This window comes from Arachis stenosperma, chromosome 6, assembly GCF_014773155.1.
Source record: "Arachis stenosperma cultivar V10309 chromosome 6, arast.V10309.gnm1.PFL2, whole genome shotgun sequence".
NCBI classification, from domain to species: Eukaryota; Viridiplantae; Streptophyta; class Magnoliopsida; order Fabales; family Fabaceae; genus Arachis; species Arachis stenosperma.
The window spans coordinates 133,456,909-133,478,559 of record NC_080382.1 but is presented as its reverse complement, the minus strand read 5'-3'; the positions used below and the strand labels follow the sequence as shown (position 1 = coordinate 133,478,559).

General features: G+C 36.9%; 1 non-coding gene across 1 annotated transcript; it reads right to left on the bottom strand.

Annotated features, from left to right (window-relative positions):
- Window positions 1-2,308: 2,308 nt before the first annotated feature.
- Window positions 2,309-2,416, bottom strand: LOC130938319 (small nucleolar RNA R71). The gene has a single exon (XR_009069489.1). It is a non-coding gene; the product is annotated as a small nucleolar RNA R71 (small nucleolar RNA).
- Between the last annotated feature and the right edge of the window lie 19,235 nt (window positions 2,417-21,651).

Below are 21,651 nucleotides of genomic sequence, written 5' to 3'. Positions count from 1 at the left end.
TATCTTTTAATTATCAAAACTCCATAACCATTTGAATTCACCTGACTGAGATTTACAAGATGACCATAGCTTGCTTCAAGCTGACAATTTCCGTGGAATCGACCCTTACTCACGTAAGGTATTACTTAGACGACCCAGTGCACTTGCTGGTCAGCTGTGCGAAGTTGTGAAGAGACGTGTGAATCATGGTATTGTGCACCAAGTTTTTAAAGCCATGCCTACTGATAACAATTTCGTGCACCAAGTTTTTGGCGCCGTTGCCGGAGATTGTTCGAGTTTGGACAACTGACGATTCATCTTGTTGCTTAGATTAGGTAATTTTCTTTTCATTTTATTTTTAAAAAGCTTTCAAAAATATTTCAAATTTTTTCTTCTTCTTTTTCGTTTTTTTTCAAAATAATTTTCGAAAAATAAAAAAAATCATAAAATCATAAAAATAAAAAAATATTGTGTGTTTCTTGTTTAAGTCTAGTGTCAATTTTTAAGTTTGGTGTCAATTGCATGTTTTAATTTTTTCTAAAAAAAATTTCGAAAATTCATGCATTGCATTCTTTATGATCTTCAAGTTGTTCTTAACGAGTCTCCTTGTTTGATCTTCATATTTTCTTGTTTTGTATCTTTTGTTGTTTTTCATATGCATTTTTGAATTCATAGTGTCTAAACATGAAAAATCTCTAAGTTTGGTGTCTTGCATGTTTTTCTTTTCTTGAAAATTTTTCAAAATAAGTTTTTGATGTTCATTATGATCTTCAAAGTGTTCTTGGTGTTCATCTTGACATTCATAGTGTTCTTGCATGCATCATTTGTTTTAATCCAAAATTTTTATATGTTGAGTCATTTTGTGGTTTTTCTCTTTCCTCGTTAAATTCAAAAAAAATATATATATATCTTTTCCTTATTTCACTCATGAATTTCGAAATCTTTGGGTTGATTTAGTCAAAAATTTTTAAAATAAGTTATTTCTTGTTAGTCAAGTCAAAATTTCAATTTCAAAAATTTATCTTTTCAAAATCAAATCTTTTTCATTTTTTTCCTTTGTTTTTCAAAAATTTTCAAAAATCTTTTTCAAAAATTTTTTCCCTATTTTTACCTCATATTTTTTGAAATTAATACTAACAAAGTTTGTTACTTTCTTGTTACGAATGATTCAAACTTTAAATTTTAGAATCATATCTTTTGATTTCTTGAGAGTCAAGTCATTAATTCTGATTTTAAAAATTAAATCTTTTTCAAAATAAATTTCAATCATATCCTTTCAATCATATCTTTTCAAACATATCTTTTTCAAATCATATCTTTTTCAAACTTTAATTTCAAAATATCTTTTTCTAACTTCTTATCTTTTCAAAATTAATTTCAAAATCTTTTTCAAAACCACCTAACTAATTTTCTCTCTCTAATTTTTGAAAAATCCTCACCTTTTTTTTTCAAAAATTCTTTTAATTAACTAATTATTTCAAATTTTAATTTTAATTTTATTTCTTCTCTTAATTTTCGAATTCTAACTAAATTTTAAAATAAAAACAAAAATATTTTCCTTTTCCTTTTAATTATTTTCGAAAACTCTCTCTCATCTTCTTCTATTTATTTATTTAATCACTAATACTCTTCTCTTCTTCTTATAATTCGAACCCTCTCTCCCTCTCTGTGTTCGAATTCTTCATCTCTTCTCTCTACATTATTCTTCTATTCTTCTCTTCTTCTACTCACATAAAGGAATCTCTATACTGTGACATAGAGGATTCTTCTTCTTTTCTGTTCTCTTCTTTTTCATATGAGCAGGAGCAAGGACAAGAATATTCTTGTTGAAGCTGACCCTGAACCTGAAAGGACTCTGAAGAAGAAGCTAAGAGAAGCTAAAGCACAACAATCCAAAGAAAACCTTACAGAGAATCTCGAAAAAGAAGTAATGGCCAAACCCAACAACAATAACAATGCAAGAAAGGTACTTTGTGATTTTACTACACCAACTCCCAACTTCCATGGAAGAAGCATCTCAATCCCTGCCATTGGAGAAAACAATTTTGAGCTTAAGCCTCAATTAGTTTCTCTGATGCAACAGAATTGCAAGTTTTATGGACTTCCATCAGAAGATCCTTTTCAGTTCTTAACTGAATTCTTGCAGATCTGTGATACTGTTAAGACCAATGGAGTTGATCCCGAGGCCTACAAGCTTATGCTTTTCCCTTTTGCTGTAAGAGACAGAGCTAGAATATGGTTGGACTCTCAACCTAGAGATAGTCTGAACTCTTGGGATAAGCTGGTCACGGCTTTCTTAGCCAAATTCTTTCCTCCTCAAAAGATGAGCAAGCTTAGAGTGGATGTTCAAACCTTTAGGCAGAAAGAAGGTGAATCCCTCTATGAAGCTTGGAAAAGATACAAGCAACTGACCAAAAAGTGTCCTTCTGATATGCTTTCAGAATGGACCATCTTGAATATATTTTATGATGGTCTGTCTGAATTGTCTAAGATGTCATTGGACTATTCTGCAGGTGGATCTATTCACCTGAAGAAAACGCCTGTAAAAGCTCAGGAACTAATTGAAATGGTTACAAATAACCAGTTCATGTACACCTCTGAAAGGAATCCTGTGAATAATGGGACGCCTCAGAAGAAAGGAGTTCTTGAAATTGATGCTCTGAATGCCATATTGGCTCAGAACAAAATATTGACTCAGCAAGTCAATATAATTTCTCAGAGTCTGAATGGATTGCAAGATGCATCCAATAGTACTAAAGAAGCATCTTCTGAAGAAGAAGCTTATGATCCTGAAAACCCTGTAATGGCAGAGGTGAATTACATGGGTGAAGCCTATGGAAACACCTATAATTCCTAATGGAGAAATCATCCAAATTTCTCATAGAAGGATCAACAAAAGCCTCAACAAGGCTTTAACAATAATAATGGTGGAAGAAACAGGTTTAGCAATGGTAAGCCTTTTCTATCATCCTCTCAGCAACAGATAGAGAATTCTGAGCAGAATCTATCTAGCTTGGCAAATATAGTCTCTGATCTATCTAAGGCCACTCTCAGTTTCATGAATGAAACAAGGTCCTCCATCAGAAACTTGGAGGCACAAGTGGGTCATCTGAGTAAAAGAGTTACTGAAACTCCTCCTAGCACTCTCCCAAGCAATACAGAAGAGAATCCCAAAAGAGAGTGCAAGGCCATAACTGTGACCAACATGGCCGAACTTGGAGAGAGTGAAAAGACAGTGATTCCCCGTGAGGAAGACCTCAAGGAACGTCCACTGGCCATTAAGGAGTACCCTAATGAAGAACCAAAGGAATTTGAGGCTCATACAGAGACCATAGAGATTCCATTGAATTTTATTTTACTATTCATGAGCTCTGATGACTATTCATCTTCTGAAGAAGATGAAGACATTACTGAAGGGCAAGTTGTCCAGTATTTAGGAGCAATCATGAAGCTGAATGCCAGGCTATTTGGTAATGAGACTTGGGAGGATGAGCCTCCATTGCTCATTAATGAACTGAATACCTGGGTTCAGCACACTTTACCTCAAAAGAAACAGGATCCTGGTAAATTCTTAATACCCTGTACCATAGGCACCATGACCTTTGAGAAGGCTCTGTGTGACCTAGGGTCAGGTATTAACCTCATGCCACTCTCTGTAATAGAGAAACTAGGAATTTTTGAGGTACAAGCTGCAAGAATCTCACTAGAGATGGTAGACAAATCAATGAAACAGGCTTATGGACTAGTAGAGGACGTGCTAGTAAAGGTTGAAGGCCTTTACATCCCTGTTGATTTCATAATCCTAGACACTGAGAAGGATGAGGATGAATCCATCATTCTTGGCAGACCTTTCCTAGCCACAACAAAAGCTGTGATTGATGTTGACAGAGGAGAGTTGGTCCTTCAATTGAATGGGGACTACCTTGTGTTCAGGACTCAAGGTTCTCCTTTTGTACACATGGAGAAGAAGCATGAAAAACTTCTCTCAATACAGAGTCAAACAAAGCCCCCACATTCAAACTCTAAGTTTGGTGTTCGAAGGCCACAACCAAACTCTAAGTTTGGTATTGAGAGGCCACAACCATGCTCTGATTATCTGTGAGGATGAGAGCCCACTGTCAAACTATTGACATTAAAGAAGCGCTTATTGGGAGGCAACCCAATTTTTATCTATCTATGTTAAATTTCCATTATTGTTTTATGTTTTCTTTAGGATGATGATAATGTGGAGTCACAAAAAAACAACTGCAAAAATCAAAGCAAATTCAAAAACAGCATTAAAAACAGTACACCCTGGAGAAAGAACTTACTGGCATTTAAACGCCAGTAAGGGTAGCAGGATGGGCGTTAAACGCCCAGTCTGGCACCATTCTGGGCGTTTAACGCCAGAAATGAGCACCAGACTGGCGTTTAACGCCAGAAACAGGCTACAGCTTGGCGTTAAACGCCAAAAAAGGTTTAAAAGCTGGCGTTTAACGCCAGAAATAGGCAGCAGTCTGGCGTTAAATGCCAAAATTGCACTCTAAGGGCGTTTTGCACGCCTAAATGGAGCAGGGATGAGAAGTCCTTGACCCCTCAGGATCTGTTGACCCTACAGGATTCCCACTAACCTCAACTTATTCTCTCTCTCTCTCTCACACACCTTTTCATAACACTCTTTCCCAAATACCCTTCACCAATCACCTCCATTTCTCTACCCCAAATATCCTTCACTAATCACCTCCAAAACTCTTCCCCAAAAACCCCACCTACCTCTCAAAATTCAAAATCCTTTCCCTCCCAAAACCCAACCCAAAATACACGCACCCAACCCTCCCCCCACTCCTATATAAACCCCTCATCCCTCCTTCATTTTCACACATCACACATCACAATCACCTTATACCACCTTGGCCGAATTCCCTCTCTCCCTCCATCTCCTCCATCTTCTTCTTCTTCCCCTTCTTTCTTTCTTCTTTTGCTCGAGGATGAGCAAACCTTTTAAGTTTGGTGTGGTAAAAGCATTGCTTTTTGTTTTTCCATAACCATTTATGGCACCTAAGGTCGGAGAAACCTCTAGAAAGAGGAAAGGGAAGGCAAAAGCTTCCACCTCCGAGTCATGGGAGATGGAGAGATTCATCTCAATGGTCTATCAAGACCACTTCTACGAAGTTGTGGCCAAGAAGAAGGTGATCCTTGAGGTCCCTTTCACGCTCAAAAGGAATGAGTATCCGGAGATCCGACATGAGATTCAAAGAAGAGGTTGAGAAGTTCTCACCAACCCCATTCAACAAGTCGGAATCTTAATTGTTCAAGAATTCTATGCAAATGCATGGATCACTAAGAACCATGATCAAAGTATGAACTCGAATCCAAAGAATTGGATTTCAATGGTTCGGAGGAAATACTTAGATTTCAGTCTAGAAAATGTAAGGTTGGCGTTCAACTTGCCAATGATGCAAGAAAATGCATGCCCCTACACTAGAAGGGTCAACTTTGATCAAAGGTTAGACCAAGTTCTCATGGACATATGTGTGGAAGGAGCTCAATGGAAAAGAGACTCAAGAGGCAAGCAGGTTCAATTGAGAAGACCGGACCTTAAGCCTGTGGCTAGAGGATGGTTGGAGTTCATCCAACGCTCTATCATTCCTACTAGCAACCGATCTGAAGTAACTGTGGATCGGGCCATCATGATCCATAGTATCATGATTGGGGAGGAAGTGGAAGTTCATAAGATCATACCTCTAGAACTCTACAAGGTGGCTGACAAGTCCTCTACTTTGGCAAGGTTAGCCTTTCCTCATCTCATTTGTCACCTATGCAGTTTAGCCGGAATTATCATAGAGGAAGACATCCTCATTAAAGAGGACAAGTCCATTACTAAAAAGAGGATGGAGCAAATAAGAGAGCCCACCCATGGACCTCAACAAGAGCATGAGGAAGTTCCTCATCAAGAAATTCCTGAGATGCCTCAAGGGATGCATTTTCCTCCACACAACTATTGGGAGCAACTCAACACCTCTTTGGAAGGGTTGAGTTACAACATGGACCAACTAAGGGTGGAGCACCAAGAGCACTCCATCATTCTCCATGAGATTAGAGAAGATCAAATAGCCATGAGGGAAAAGCAACAAAGGCAAGGAAGAGACATAGAGGAGCTCAGGTGTTCCATTGGATCTTCAAGAGGAAGAACTAGCCGCCATCACTAAGGTGGACCCGTTCTTTGATTTCTTTGTTCATATTTTTCTGTTTTTCAAATTTGATGCTTTATGTTTGTCTATGCCTGTGTCTTTATTACATGATCATTAGTGTCTAGTGTCTATATCTTAAAGCTATGAATAATTCCATGAATCATTTACCTCTCTTAAATGAAAAATGTGCCTAATTATAAAAGAACAAGAAGTACTTGGATTTCAAATTTTATCTTGAAATTAGTTTAATTATTTTGATGTGGTGGTAATACTTTTTGTTTTCTGAATGAATGCTTGAACAGTGCATATTTTTTATAGTGAAGTTTATGAATGTTAAAATTGTTAGCTCTTGAAAGAATGATGAACAAACAGAAATGTTATTGATGATCTGAAAAATCATGAAATTGATTCTTGAAGCATGAAAAAGCAGCGGAAAAAAAATGGCGAAAAAAAAGAAAAGAGAGAAAGAAAGAAAAAGAAAAAGTAAGCAGAAAAAGCCAATAGCCCTTTAAACCAAAAGGCAAGGGTAAAGAGGATCCAAGGCTTTGAGCATTAATGGATAGGAGGGCCTAAAGGAATAAAATCCTGGCCTAAGCGGCTAAATCAAGCTGTCCCTAACCATGTGCTTGTGGCATGAAGGTCCAAGTGAAAAGCTTGAGACTGAGTGGTTAAAGTCGTGATCCAAAATAAAAAGAGTGTGCTTAAAAACTCTAAACACCTCTAATTGGAGGCTTTAGCAAAGCTAAGTCACAATCTGAAAAAGGTTCACCCAATTATGTGTCTGTGGCATTTATGTATCCGGTGATAATACTGGAAAACAAAGTGCTTAGGGCCACGACCAAGACACATAAAGTAGATGTGTTCAAGAATCAACATACTGAATTAGGAGAATCAATAACACTATCAAGAATTCTGAATTCCTATAGATACCAATCATTCTGAATTTTAAAGGATAAAGTGAGATGCCAAAACTGTTTAGAAGCAAAAAGCTACTAGCCCCGCTCATCTAATTGAGACTAAGTTTCATTGATATTGTGAAATTCATTGTATACTCTCTTTTTTTTATTATATTTTGTTTTCAGTTGCTTGGAGACAAGCAACAATTTAAGTTTGGTGTTGTAATGAGCGGATAATTTATATGCTTTTTGGCATTGTTTCTAGGTAGTTTTTAGTATGATTAAGTTAGTTTTTAGTAAATAATTATTAGTTTTTAAGCATGATGGTTTCAGTGGCTAAGAGAAGGGGGGGTTGAATCTTAGCCCCCTTTTTAAATGCTGGCACTTGCTGAACTTCAGAGAAGACTTTTCTGTTTTTGCTCGTCACTTGACACGAGCAACTTTGTTTTGTCTCGTCCCTTGCCACGAGACTTTTTGTTTTGTCTCGTCACTTGGCACGAGATAATTCTGGCTTTTGCTCGTGTGTGGTAGAAAACAGAAATGGAGTAGAAAGAGAAAGAACTTGCACCCAGATATATCCTGGTTCGGCTGCTAAGTGCAGTGCAGCCTACATCCAGTCTCCATCACAAACATGATGGAATTTCACTATAATCAATCTGATTACAACTTGTAAAGTGCTAACCCAACTTACAAGGGGATTCCCACAGAATCATGATACACAACATAGATGAACAAAGGACCTCTAAGACATCTATGGCTTTTTCTTTCAATTTTGCACTCTCTGCCTTTTTCCGCTCTATGGCTTTTTCATTACAAACCTCACTGTTTGCCTTTTACCATGAGACTCAAGACATGACAAAATTAAACAGAAAAATTACAAAACAGAATACATTGAAGGAGAAGAGAAATCTGTTAGCTCAGGTAGCTCTGAGAACTCTGTGCTTTGCACTCTCAAATTTTCTCCCTACTTCAAACAGTGGTTGTTCCCCCTTTTTAAAGAAACAGGAAAGCCTCCACACTTGAAGCCAAAACCGAACCAACTTTCTTCCTCCTTCAACAAACCGGTTCGGCCACACAGAGAGAGAGAAGAGATAACCATGCATTAACCAACATGCAATTACCTCTAGTCTTTTCTTGATCATCAACCTTCATCAATCCGGGCTCTCCATCCTTGGCTTCCTCTCCAAGATGGATTTCTGGCCCTTGATGCCTCATGATGATGATGACTTCATCTGCTTCCAACTCTGCCTCCAACCATCACTTCGCCACTCTAGCTACTCCCTGTGGTGGTTGGTCAGATTCGAAGACAAGCCATGCTTCAAGGATCTCCCTCTTGGCCGAATCTTCTTCTTCCATTTTTGAGCATGAAAGGCTCAAGATAGCCTCACCAAATCTAACCACATTTGGTGAATATCTTAGCCACAGCTCACTTTTATTTTGGTGTGTTTTCTTGCCATCATAGTGACGGTCTTTAGGCTTGCTTTCTCTCCTTTTCGGTAGCTCACTTTTGCTTCCATGGCTGCCAATATTTTTTGTGCAATAACCGAAGAGAGAAAGAGATGAGAGAGAGAAGAAAGAATCTGAAGTAAAGCTATTTCATAGTGATTGAACTAATTAATTGAAACTAGCTTGCTTTTACTTCCCTTAGTTGGCGTGTAGCAATGATGCCTTTAGTCAAATCAATCTTCTCTCACTTGCTTATGTTTCCAATGCATTAAATTAAATTTGAATTCCATCCAAGGTGAGGAATGGAATCCGTTGGAAGCATTGAATCATTTCTTTGCTTCTTGGGTTCGGTCAAAGCATGGAAACATTCATCAAAGTTGAATTTTGGGCCTTGTGACATTATAATCAAAGCTAGCCCATTTAGATAACAATTGCTTTCCTGATAACATTGATTTCGGATCAAGCATGGAAAGCACAAGAAAGCATTTGTTTGGGCTTGTAACAATAATATTTATTTTGGCCCAATTATAACTAGCTTCAATTACAAACACAAAGCTGAACCAATAATGCAACAGTTGGGCTTGTTAATTTTCTTTTGTTTCGGCCCAGCATAAAATCTGCACAACAAAATTATTAATTAAACATATATGAATTAGGATTAAATTAATAATTTGTATTTAAATATTTCAATAATGTTTGTTCATCATCAAATTAAATAAGAGTTTTCCAAACTCATCAATCTCCCCCTTGATGACAAACATTATTAAAATTGAAATGGAAAGAAATTTAAAGATTTGAGTAAGGAATACTCCCTTTGATTTGAATTTCTCCCCCTTTCAAAATGTCACATGGCTCCCCCTCAATATATGCTATTTTACCAAGGAAAGCATAAACCTGTAACATTTAAATCAAGCTTCAAGTAACAATGTTATTTAGCAGATTTTATAATGCTAAATTGCTTGATTTATGAGCAGTTTTAATTGATAATCAAAACTCATTTGATATCATAACTGATTTACTGCTCAAACTATCAAAAAAACTGTCCAAGTATTTTTCAAACATTTCCTGTTCGGATATCAGAGCAAAACAAAATGATGGAAAATTATTTGAAGTACATATTATCAAAAACAAGGCAGTTTTTATACTTTGCACAATTTTAAAGGAACTGCCAAAAATAAAGTCAAAACAGTAATCATTATATCAAGGTACAACAAATGCTTCATAATTACAATCAACAATCAACCAAGCATTTTACCAAGATAAACATTACACAATCAGCAGCAATAATGATAAAACAAGTGCATTATCAAGCAAGCATAAACAAGAGTGATCATGAACTCTCAAAAGAGTTTCATCCCCTATTTTCCATTTTCAATTTTCAGCTATTTTCTCCCCCTTTTGGCATCAAGGGGCACTGCAAAATAAATGAAAACAACATACCAAACAGCAGAATATTTGTTTTTCACCAAAACACAATGGTCCAGAGTATCCAAGTACAATACCTAAAACAAGACAGCAAAAACTGTGTACAAACTCTAAATGATTCCTAAAAGATGAAAATTTCAAGGATTTGGATCTTTTAAGACTGAATCATATTTTCATAAGAAAATGTTTTTCAAACACCTTAATAAAATTCCATATCACACATGCATTTGAGAAAATAAATTTATCAATGATAATCAAAGCTCAAGTCAAAATTAATCCATAAAGTGCTCAAAACAGAGCCAGATCAGAGCATAAAACAGAGCGAAGCAGGTCTGCAAAATAGTGCAACAAATCAATGAAACATAACAGTTTCAATTCAGCCTTTTTTCTCTTCTCCTCCCCCTTTTGTCATCAAGGAGGGACCCTGCAAAGCAATGCAATCCATAATAATTCAAGCATAAAACAAAACAGCATCGAGTTAAGTTTGGTACAGTCATGAAAATAGTTTTCTTGAGTCAAATACACATAGAGCAAAATAACAGAGCATTCAGCAGCAGCAACAGGTAACCAAAACTCAACATGTTCAAAAAATATTTCCTGCCAAACAATTCAATCAAGCAAAAATATCCAGCAACATAAAGTTCAACCAACATATCAGATCAAATAAAATTGGCAGGCAATAAACATCAAAAAATTCAGAGTATCATTAGATCAGTCACTCCCTATTTCTACTATCCTCCCTCTTAAGATATGATGTGATAAGACCACAAAAAGATTTTGATTTTCAAAAAAATGATGAACTAACAAAACGGTCAGTAGTGGGGTCAAAGAGATTCAGTGGGGCCCATAGGAATTAAATTCTGTGTTGCCTCCCCCTTGACCACAGCTCTTCCATTGTACCATTATTTTCATCTCGTCCAATCCTACGAGCAAAACAGAGCAGAGTCACATATTCACAGATTTTCAATGAAGCTTAAATCAAACATTCCTAAACTTTTCTCAAAGTACAGAATCTGTCTTCACAAAGGGGTTTTGTAAAAATATCAGCAATTTGGTCTTCAGATTTTACAAATTGAATATCAATAGTACCCTTTTACACATGTTCTCTAATAAAATGATATTTTATCTCAATGTGCTTAGTTCTTGAGTGCAGAATAGGATTTTTTGAAATGTTTATAGCACTCATATTATCACAAAATAAGGGTATACTATTGATTTTTAATTTGTAATCTTCCAATTGTGTTTTTGACCAAATTAATTGTGAGCAACAAGCAGATGCGGAAACATATTCGGCTTCGGCAGTGGATAGAGCCACTGTGGCTTGTTTCTTGCTTGACCACATGTTGAGTGAGCTTCCAAGGAAGCAACACATGCCTGAGGTGCTCCTCCTATCTACTCGATCTCCCGCATAATCTGCATCACAAAAACCTACTGCACAAAAGTAATCAGATTTAGGATACCATAATCCATAATTACAAGTTCCCTTAATGTATCTAATGATGCGTTTAACAGCCGTGAGGTGGGATTCTTTTGGATGAGATTGAAACCTTGAACATACACCCACACTTTGGACTATATCCGGTCTAGAGGAGGTAAGGTACATGAGTGAACCTATCATTCCTCTATACCTTGTTTCGTCCACATCTTGGCCATCATCATCTTTTTCAAGTTTAGTATTGGGATGCATAGGAGTGCCCATTGATTTGGAATTTTCTAGGCCAAACTTTTTGATAAGTTCTTTTGCATACTTTCCTTGGTGAATAAAAGTACCACTAAGAGTTTGCTTAATTTGGAGGCCAAGAAAGAAAGTAAGCTCTCCCATTAAACTCATCTCAAACTCACTAGTCATGAGTTTTCCAAACTCTTCACACAAGGAAACATTGGCCGAACCAAATACAATGTCATCAACATAAACTTGAACAAGAAGAATATCATCATTAGATGCTTTAATAAATAAGGTAGTGTCGGTGGTTCCCCTTTGAAAATGATTTTCCAACAAGAAGGCACTAAGCCTTTCATACCAAGCTCTTGGAGCTTGTCTAAGACCATAAAGAGCCTTAGTTAATTTAAAAACATGATTTGGAAATTCTTTATGTTCAAAACCGGGGGGGTTGAGCCACATACACTTCCCTATCAATAAAACCATTAAGAAAAGCACACTTAACATCCATTTGAAACATTTTGAAACCCTTATGGGCAGCATAGGCAAGAAGCAACCTAATTGCTTCCATTCTAGCTACCGGAGCAAAAGACTCATCAAAATCAATACCCTCTTCTTGATCGTAACCTTGGGCCACTAATCTAGCCTTGTTACGAACAACTTGTCCATCCTCACCAAGTTTATTTTTTAAAAACCCACTTAGTACCCGTTACCTTCTTACCATCCGGATGAGGTACTAATGTCCAAACCTTATTCTTATCAAATTGAGCAAGCTCCTCTTGCATTGCTTTGACCCATGAAGGATCCTCAAGAGCTTGTTTGACATTGTTGGGCTCTATTTGTGACAAGAGAGCAAGATTGCTAGGTTCGGTTGGCCTTTTGGTGGATGATCTTGTTGTTACTCCTTGAGAGGGATCACCAATGATGAAGTCATGAGGATAACCCCTCATAGACTTCCATTCTCTAGGCTTTCGGACAGGTGTTGAGCTTTGATGAACTTCTGGTGGTATCACTGTTTCAGTTTCTCGTCCCTGCTCAGGAGACAAATCGGGAGTTTCTCCTTCAATCTGACGAGACAAAACTGGACTGGCAGACTCTTCATTCTGGACAGATTTGGGAATTTCTTTGCTTGTTCCAGCTCCTTCTCCATCTGAATCATTATCTATCACAGTACTGGGAATTAAGTTAGAATCACAAAAAGTAACATGTATGGATTCCTCTATTGTCCTATGTTCTTTGAGATAAACTCTATAAGCCTTGCTTGTGGTGGAATATCCAACAAACATTCCTTCATAGGATTTTGGATCAAACTTTCCAAGATTTTCTTTATTATTAAGTACAAAGCATTTGCATCCAAAAACATGAAAGTACTTAAGATTTGGAGGGGTTCCTTTCCATAGCTCATAAGGGGTTTTCTTTAATCCTTTCCTAATGATTGTTCTATTCAAAATATAACATGCTGTGTTCACAGCTTCAGCCCACAAAAATTTAGGAATTTCATTTTCACATAGCATGGCCCTAGTCATTTCTTGAAGGCTTCGATTCCTTCTCTCAACCACCCCATTTTGTTGGGGTGTTCTAGGGCATGAGAAATTATGAAAAATCCCTAAGTCATCACAGAATTTTTCAAAATCTTGATTTTCAAATTCTCTTCCATGATCACTTCTCAAATGGGCAATTTTCAAATCCTTTTCATTTTGAAGTTTCTTACAAAGGGTGGAAAAGGCATAAAATGCATCATTCTTATGAGCAAGGAAAAGTACCCAACCAAATCTAGAGTAATCATCAACCACAACAAGACCATAATGTTTACCTCCCAAACTTTGAGTTCTAGTAGGACCAAAAAGATCAATATGTAACATTTCCAATGGCCTTTTGGTTGAGATTCCATCTTTTAATTTAAAAGAGGATTTTACTTGTTTGCCCAATTGGCAAGCATCACAAGTAAGATCCTTATCAAACTTGATGTTTGGAATTCCTCTAACCAAATTCCTTTTGACTAGCTTAGAAATTTGGTACATGCTAGCATGTCCCAACTTTCTATGCCAAAGCCATTTTTCAGATTCAAGTGAGGTAAAGCATGTTACATTTTGTTCCTTTAAATCCTCAAGAGTTAATCCATACACATTATTGCATCTTTTAGCTTCAAATAAAACATCTCCAGTTTTCTCACAAACAACCAAGCAAACAAACTTCTTAAAGATAACATCAAAGCCTAAATCACACAATTGACTAACACTAAGTAAGTTATGTTTCAAACCATTTACAAGAAGCACATCATTTATACAAGAAGAAAAGTTTTTACCAACTTTCCCAACAGCCACTATTTTTCCTTTTGCATCATCACCAAAGGTAACAAGTCCTCCATCATATTCATCAAGCTTTATGAAGAAGGTTGTCTTCCCGGTCATATGCCTAGAGCATCCGCTATCCATGTACCACATATTTTCCTTTTTCTTGGATGCTAGGCGAACCTACAAAATAAACTCAAGTGACCTTAGGTATCCAAATTTTCTTGGATCCTTTCACGTTAAACCATCTCTTATGACCCAAATCATTGTAATCAAAGACAACTTTGTAAACTTTGTCACCAATCATTCTTTCACCAAAGAAGCATTGAACTGGAAAATGACCACTCCGGTTGCACATTCTACAAAATCTTGGAGTTGTAGTTTTATTAAAGTGAGTTGGGTCTTGATAAGTTACAGCATTTGAAGATGAGGCAATATTTTCAAGATGTGATTTTTCAGATTTATAAAAACCCAACCCAGCTTTATCATAAAGAGGTTTTTGACTAGCCAAGATTTGGTTCAAATTTTCAGAACTTTGGGTGAACTTGGCTAGGTCATCTTTAAGTCTTTTAACCTCTTTGACCAACTCTTCATTTTGCTTAAAACAGTTCACATATGCAAGAATGGAATGATCACTTTCACAGCTTCTAACTTGGGCTTTAACTGCTTGTTTTCTTCCACAAGATCACAAGCAGTTTCGGCCTCTCTTAGTTTTTCTTTGAGAAAATCATTTTCAGCTTTAAGAATGAAATTATGCTGTTCAAGATCTTGATTTTCTGCTAGAAAACATCTAATTTTTTCAGAAAGGTGATCTATCATGAGATGAAGGTCTTCAGTGTTAGAGTTCTGAAATGATACCTGATCTATCTCATTTGCCATGAGACAATGCTGTAATTTAGTCTCAGACTCTTCATCATCATTTTCTGAGTCATTTTCCAAATCTTCCCATGTGGCCATCAGTCCCTTCTTCTTTATCTTTTTCGGCTTCTCTTCCTTTTTCAACTTGGGACAGTCAGATTTGAAATGACCTGTTTCCTTGCAATTGAAACAGGTTATTTTGCTGAGATCTTTCTTTGTCCTCCTGGAGCTACTGCCTTTGCTTTTGAGCTTTGCCATTTTCCTGAATTTTTTTGCAAACAACACAAACTCATTTTCAGAAGAGTTATCACTGGATTCATCATCCAGAGGGTTAGTCACAGAAGAAAAAGCAATTCCTTTCTTTTTTGAATCTCTTTTCAAATAGGAGTTTTCAAAAGCAAGTAAGTTTCCTCTCAAATCATCAAGGGTCATAGAATCTAAGTTACTACTCTCGGAAATTATTAAGGCTTTTGTTTCCCACTCTTTTGTGAGACATCTCAACACTCTTCTCACTAGCACAGATTCTGAATGTGTGATTCCAAGAGCATCTAAGCCAACAGTGATGATGTTGAACCGTTCGAACAATTCATTAATGGACTCTCCTTCCTTCATTGCAAACATTTCATATTCCCTGTTTAACATGTCTGTCCGAGACTTCTTTACAATGGTAGTTCCTTCATGAGTGATTTGCAACTTGTCCCAGATTTCCTTTGCCGTTGTGCACCGTGATACTCGTCGGTACTCCTCAAAGCTGATCGCACAATTTAGCAGATTGGTTGCCTTGGCATTTAACTCCACCGTCTTCCTATCTTCCTCGGTCCAGCTTGCTTCTGGTTTAAGAGAGACCACTCCTTGAGCATTTGTGGTAGTTGGAAATTTAGGACCCTCCAGGATGATCTTCCAAAGTCTGTAATCCACAGCTTGTACAAATATCTTCATCCTCTCCTTCCAATAGGTATAATTTTTCCCATTGAAGAGGGGAGGTCTGTTGCTTGATTGACCTTCAGACAGATTGTATGATAACACATTTGTGCCACTGTTTTCTCCCATGAGGATCTTTACTCCAAGCTGCAAAGCTTGATCTCTTTGAGACCAAGCTCTGATACCAATTGATGGTTTCAGTGGCTAAGAGAAGGGGGGTTGAATCTTAGCCCCCTTTTTAAATGCTGGCACTTGCTGAACTTCAGAGAAGACTTTTCTGTTTTTGCTCGTCACTTGACACGAGCAACTTTGTTTTGTCTCGTCCCTTGCCACGAGACTTTTTGTTTTGTCTCGTCACTTGGCACGAGATAATTCTGGCTTTTGCTCGTGTGTGGTAGAAAACAGAAATGGAGTAGAAAGAGAAAGAACTTGCACCCAGATATATCCTGGTTCGGCTGCTAAGTGCAGTGCAGCCTACATCCAGTCTCCATCACAAACATGATGGAATTTCACTATAATCAATCTGATTACAACTTGTAAAGTGCTAACCCAACTTACAAGGGGATTCCCACAGAATCATGATACACAACATAGATGAACAAAGGACCTCTAAGACATCTATGGCTTTTTCTTTCAATTTTGCACTCTCTGCCTTTTTCCGCTCTATGGCTTTTTCATTACAAACCTCACTGTTTGCCTTTTACCATGAGACTCAAGACATGACAAAATTAAACAGAAAAATTACAAAACAGAATACATTGAAGGAGAAGAGAAATCTGTTAGCTCAGGTAGCTCTGAGAACTCTGTGCTTTGCACTCTCAAATTTTCTCCCTACTTCAAACAGTGGTTGTTCCCCCTTTTTAAAGAAACAGGAAAGCCTCCACACTTGAAGCCAAAACCGAACCAACTTTCTTCCTCCTTCAACAAACCGGTTCGGCCACACAGAGAGAGAAGAGATAACCATGCATTAACCAACATGCAATTACCTCTAGTCTTTTCTTGATCATCAACCTTCATCAATCCGGGCTCTCCATCCTTGGCTTCCTCTCCAAGATGGATTTCTGGCCCTTGATGCCTCATGATGATGATGACTTCATCTGCTTCCAACTCTGCCTCCAACCATCACTTCGCCACTCTAGCTACTCCCTGTGGTGGTTGGTCAGATTCGAAGACAAGCCATGCTTCAAGGATCTCCCTCTTGGCCGAATCTTCTTCTTCCATTTTTGAGCATGAAAGGCTCAAGATAGCCTCACCAAATCTAACCACATTTGGTGAATATCTTAGCCACAGCTCACTTTTATTTTGGTGTTTCTTGCCATCATAGTGACGGTCTTTAGGCTTGCTTTCTCTCCTTTTCGGTAGCTCACTTTTGCTTCCATGGCTGCCAATATTTTTTGTGCAATAACCGAAGAGAGAAAGAGATGAGAGAGAGAAGAAAGAATCTGAAGTAAAGCTATTTCATAGTGATTGAACTAATTAATTGAAACTAGCTTGCTTTTACTTCCCTTAGTTGGCGTGTAGCAATGATGCCTTTAGTCAAATCAATCTTCTCTCACTTGCTTATGTTTCCAATGCATTAAATTAAATTTGAATTCCATCCAAGGTGAGGAATGGAATCCGTTGGAAGCATTGAATCATTTCTTTGCTTCTTGGGTTCGGTCAAAGCATGGAAACATTCATCAAAGTTGAATTTTGGGCCTTGTGACATTATAATCAAAGCTAGCCCATTTAGATAACAATTGCTTTCCTGATAACATTGATTTCGGATCAAGCATGGAAAGCACACAAGAAAGCATTTGTTTGGGCTTGTAACAATAATATTTATTTTGGCCCAATTATAACTAGCTTCAATTACAAACACAAAGCTGAACCAATAATGCAACAGTTGGGCTTGTTAATTTTCTTTTGTTTCGGCCCAGCATAAAATCTGCACAACAAAATTATTAATTAAACATATATGAATTAGGATTAAATTAATAATTTTGTATTTAAATATTTCAATAATGTTTGTTCATCATCAAAATTAAATAAGAGTTTTCCAAACTCATCAATCTCCCCCTTGATGACAAACATTATTAAAATTGAAATGGAAAGAAATTTAAAGATTTGAGTAAGGAATACTCCCTTTGATTTGAATTTCTCCCCCTTTCAAAATGTCACATGGCTCCCCCTCAATATATGCTATTTTACCAAGGAAAGCATAAACCTGTAACATTTAAATCAAGCTTCAAGTAACAATGTTATTTAGCAGATTTTATAATGCTAAATTGCTTGATTTATGAGCAGTTTTAATTGATAATCAAAACTCATTTGATATCATAACTGATTTACTGCTCAAACTATCAAAAAAACTGTCCAAGTATTTTTCAAACATTTCCTGTTCGGATATCAGAGCAAAACAAAATGATGGAAAATTATTTGAAGTACATATTATCAAAAACAAGGCAGTTTTTATACTTTGCACAATTTTAAAGGAACTGCCAAAAATAAAGTCAAAACAGTAATCATTATATCAAGGTACAACAAATGCTTCATAATTACAATCAACAATCAACCAAGCATTTTACCAAGATAAACATTACACAATCAGCAGCAATAATGATAAAACAAGTGCATTATCAAGCAAGCATAAACAAGAGTGATCATGAACTCTCAAAAGAGTTTCATCCCCTATTTTCCATTTTCAATTTTCAGCTATTTTCTCCCCCTTTTGGCATCAAGGGGCACTGCAAAATAAATGAAAACAACATACCAAACAGCAGAATATTTGTTTTTCACCAAAACACAATGGTCCAGAGTATCCAAGTACAATACCTAAAACAAGACAGCAAAAACTGTGTACAAACTCTAAATGATTCCTAAAAGATGAAAATTTCAAGGATTTGGATCTTTTAAGACTGAATCATATTTTCATAAGAAAATGTTTTTCAAACACCTTAATAAAATTCCATATCACACATGCATTTGAGAAAATAAATTTATCAATGATAATCAAAGCTCAAGTCAAAATTAATCCATAAAGTGCTCAAAACAGAGCCAGATCAGAGCATAAAACAGAGCGAAGCAGGTCTGCAAAATAGTGCAACAAATCAATGAAACATAACAGTTTCAATTCAGCCTTTTTTCTCTTCTCCTCCCCCTTTTGTCATCAAGGAGGGACCCTGCAAAGCAATGCAATCCATAATAATTCAAGCATAAAACAAAACAGCATCGAGTTAAGTTTGGTACAGTCATGAAAATAGTTTTCTTGAGTCAAATACACATAGAGCAAAATAACAGAGCATTCAGCAGCAGCAACAGGTAACCAAAACTCAACATGTTCAAAAAATATTTCCTGCCAAACAATTCAATCAAGCAAAAATATCCAGCAACATAAAGTTCAACCAACATATCAGATCAAATAAAATTGGCAGGCAATAAACATCAAAAAATTCAGAGTATCATTAGATCAGTCACTCCCTATTTCTACTATCCTCCCCTCTTAAGATATGATGTGATAAGACCACAAAAAGATTTTGATTTTCAAAAAAAATGATGAACTAACAAAACGGTCAGTAGTGGGGTCAAAGAGATTCAGTGGGGCCCATAGGAATTAAATTCTGTGTTGCCTCCCCCTTGACCACAGCTCTTCCATTGTACCATTATTTTCATCTCGTCCAATCCTACGAGCAAAACAGAGCAGAGTCACATATTCACAGATTTTCAATGAAGCTTAAATCAAACATTCCTAAACTTTTTCTCAAAGTACAGAATCTGTCTTCACAAAGGGGTTTTGTAAAAATATCAGCAATTTGGTCTTCAGATTTTACAAATTGAATATCAATAGTACCCTTTTACACATGTTCTCTAATAAAATGATATTTTATCTCAATGTGCTTAGTTCTTGAGTGCAGAATAGGATTTTTTGAAATGTTTATAGCACTCATATTATCACAAAATAAGGGTATACTATTGATTTTTAATTTGTAATCTTCCAATTGTGTTTTTGACCAAATTAATTGTGAGCAACAAGCAGATGCGGAAACATATTCGGCTTCGGCAGTGGATAGAGCCACTGTGGCTTGTTTCTTGCTTGACCACATGTTGAGTGAGCTTCCAAGGAAGCAACACATGCCTGAGGTGCTCCTCCTATCTACTCGATCTCCCGCATAATCTGCATCACAAAAACCTACTGCACAAAAGTAATCAGATTTAGGATACCATAATCCATAATTACAAGTTCCCTTAATGTATCTAATGATGCGTTTAACAGCCGTGAGGTGGGATTCTTTTGGATGAGATTGAAACCTTGAACATACACCCACACTTTGGACTATATCCGGTCTAGAGGAGGTAAGGTACATGAGTGAACCTATCATTCCTCTATACCTTGTTTCGTCCACATCTTGGCCATCATCATCTTTTTCAAGTTTAGTATTGGGATGCATAGGAGTGCCCATTGATTTGGAATTTTCTAGGCCAAACTTTTTGATAAGTTCTTTTGCATACTTTCCTTGGTGAATAAAAGTACCACTAAGAGTTTGCTTAATTTGGAGGCCAAGAAAGAAAGTAAGCTCTCCCATTAAACTCATCTCAAACTCACTAGTCATGAGTTTTCCAAACTCTTCACACAAGGAAACATTGGCCGAACCAAATACAATGTCATCAACATAAACTTGAACAAGAAGAATATCATCATTAGATGCTTTAATAAATAAGGTAGTGTCGGTGGTTCCCCTTTGAAAATGATTTTCCAACAAGAAGGCACTAAGCCTTTCATACCAAGCTCTTGGAGCTTGTCTAAGACCATAAAGAGCCTTAGTTAATTTAAAAACATGATTTGGAAATTCTTTATGTTCAAAACCGGGGGGGTTGAGCCACATACACTTCCCTATCAATAAAACCATTAAGAAAAGCACACTTAACATCCATTTGAAACATTTTGAAACCCTTATGGGCAGCATAGGCAAGAAGCAACCTAATTGCTTCCATTCTAGCTACCGGAGCAAAAGACTCATCAAAATCAATCCCCTCTTCTTGATCGTAACCTTCGGCCACTAATCTAGCCTTGTTACGAACAACTTGTCCATCCTCACCAAGTTTATTTTTTAAAAACCCACTTAGTACCCGTTACCTTCTTACCATCCGGATGAGGTACTAATGTCCAAACCTTATTCTTATCAAATTGAGCAAGCTCCTCTTGCATTGCTTTGACCCATGAAGGATCCTCAAGAGCTTGTTTGACATTGTTGGGCTCTATTTGTGACAAGAGAGCAAGATTGCTAGGTTCGGTTGGCCTTTTGGTGGATGATCTTGTTGTTACTCCTTGAGAGGGATCACCAATGATGAAGTCATGAGGATAACCCTCATAGACTTCCATTCTCTAGGCTTTCGGACAGGTGTTGAGCTTTGATGAACTTCTGGTGGTATCACTGTTTCAGTTTCTCGTCCCTGCTCAGGAGACAAATCGGGAGTTTCTCCTTCAATCTGACGAGACAAAACTGGACTGGCAGACTCTTCATTCTGGACAGATTTGGGAATTTCTTTGCTTGTTCCAGCTCCTTCTCCATCTGAATCATTATCTATCACAGTACTGGGAATTAAGTTAGAATCACAAAAAGTAACATGTATGGATTCCTCTATTGTCCTATGTTCTTTGAGATAAACTCTATAAGCCTTGCTTGTGGTGGAATATCCAACAAACATTCCTTCATAGGATTTTGGATCAAACTTTCCAAGATTTTCTTTATTATTAAGTACAAAGCATTTGCATCCAAAAACATGAAAGTACTTAAGATTTGGAGGGGTTCCTTTCCATAGCTCATAAGGGGTTTTCTTTAATCCTTTCCTAATGATTGTTCTATTCAAAATATAACATGCTGTGTTCACAGCTTCAGCCCACAAAAATTTAGGAATTTCATTTTCACATAGCATGGCCCTAGTCATTTCTTGAAGGCTTCGATTCCTTCTCTCAACCACCCCATTTTGTTGGGGTGTTCTAGGGCATGAGAAATTATGAAAAATCC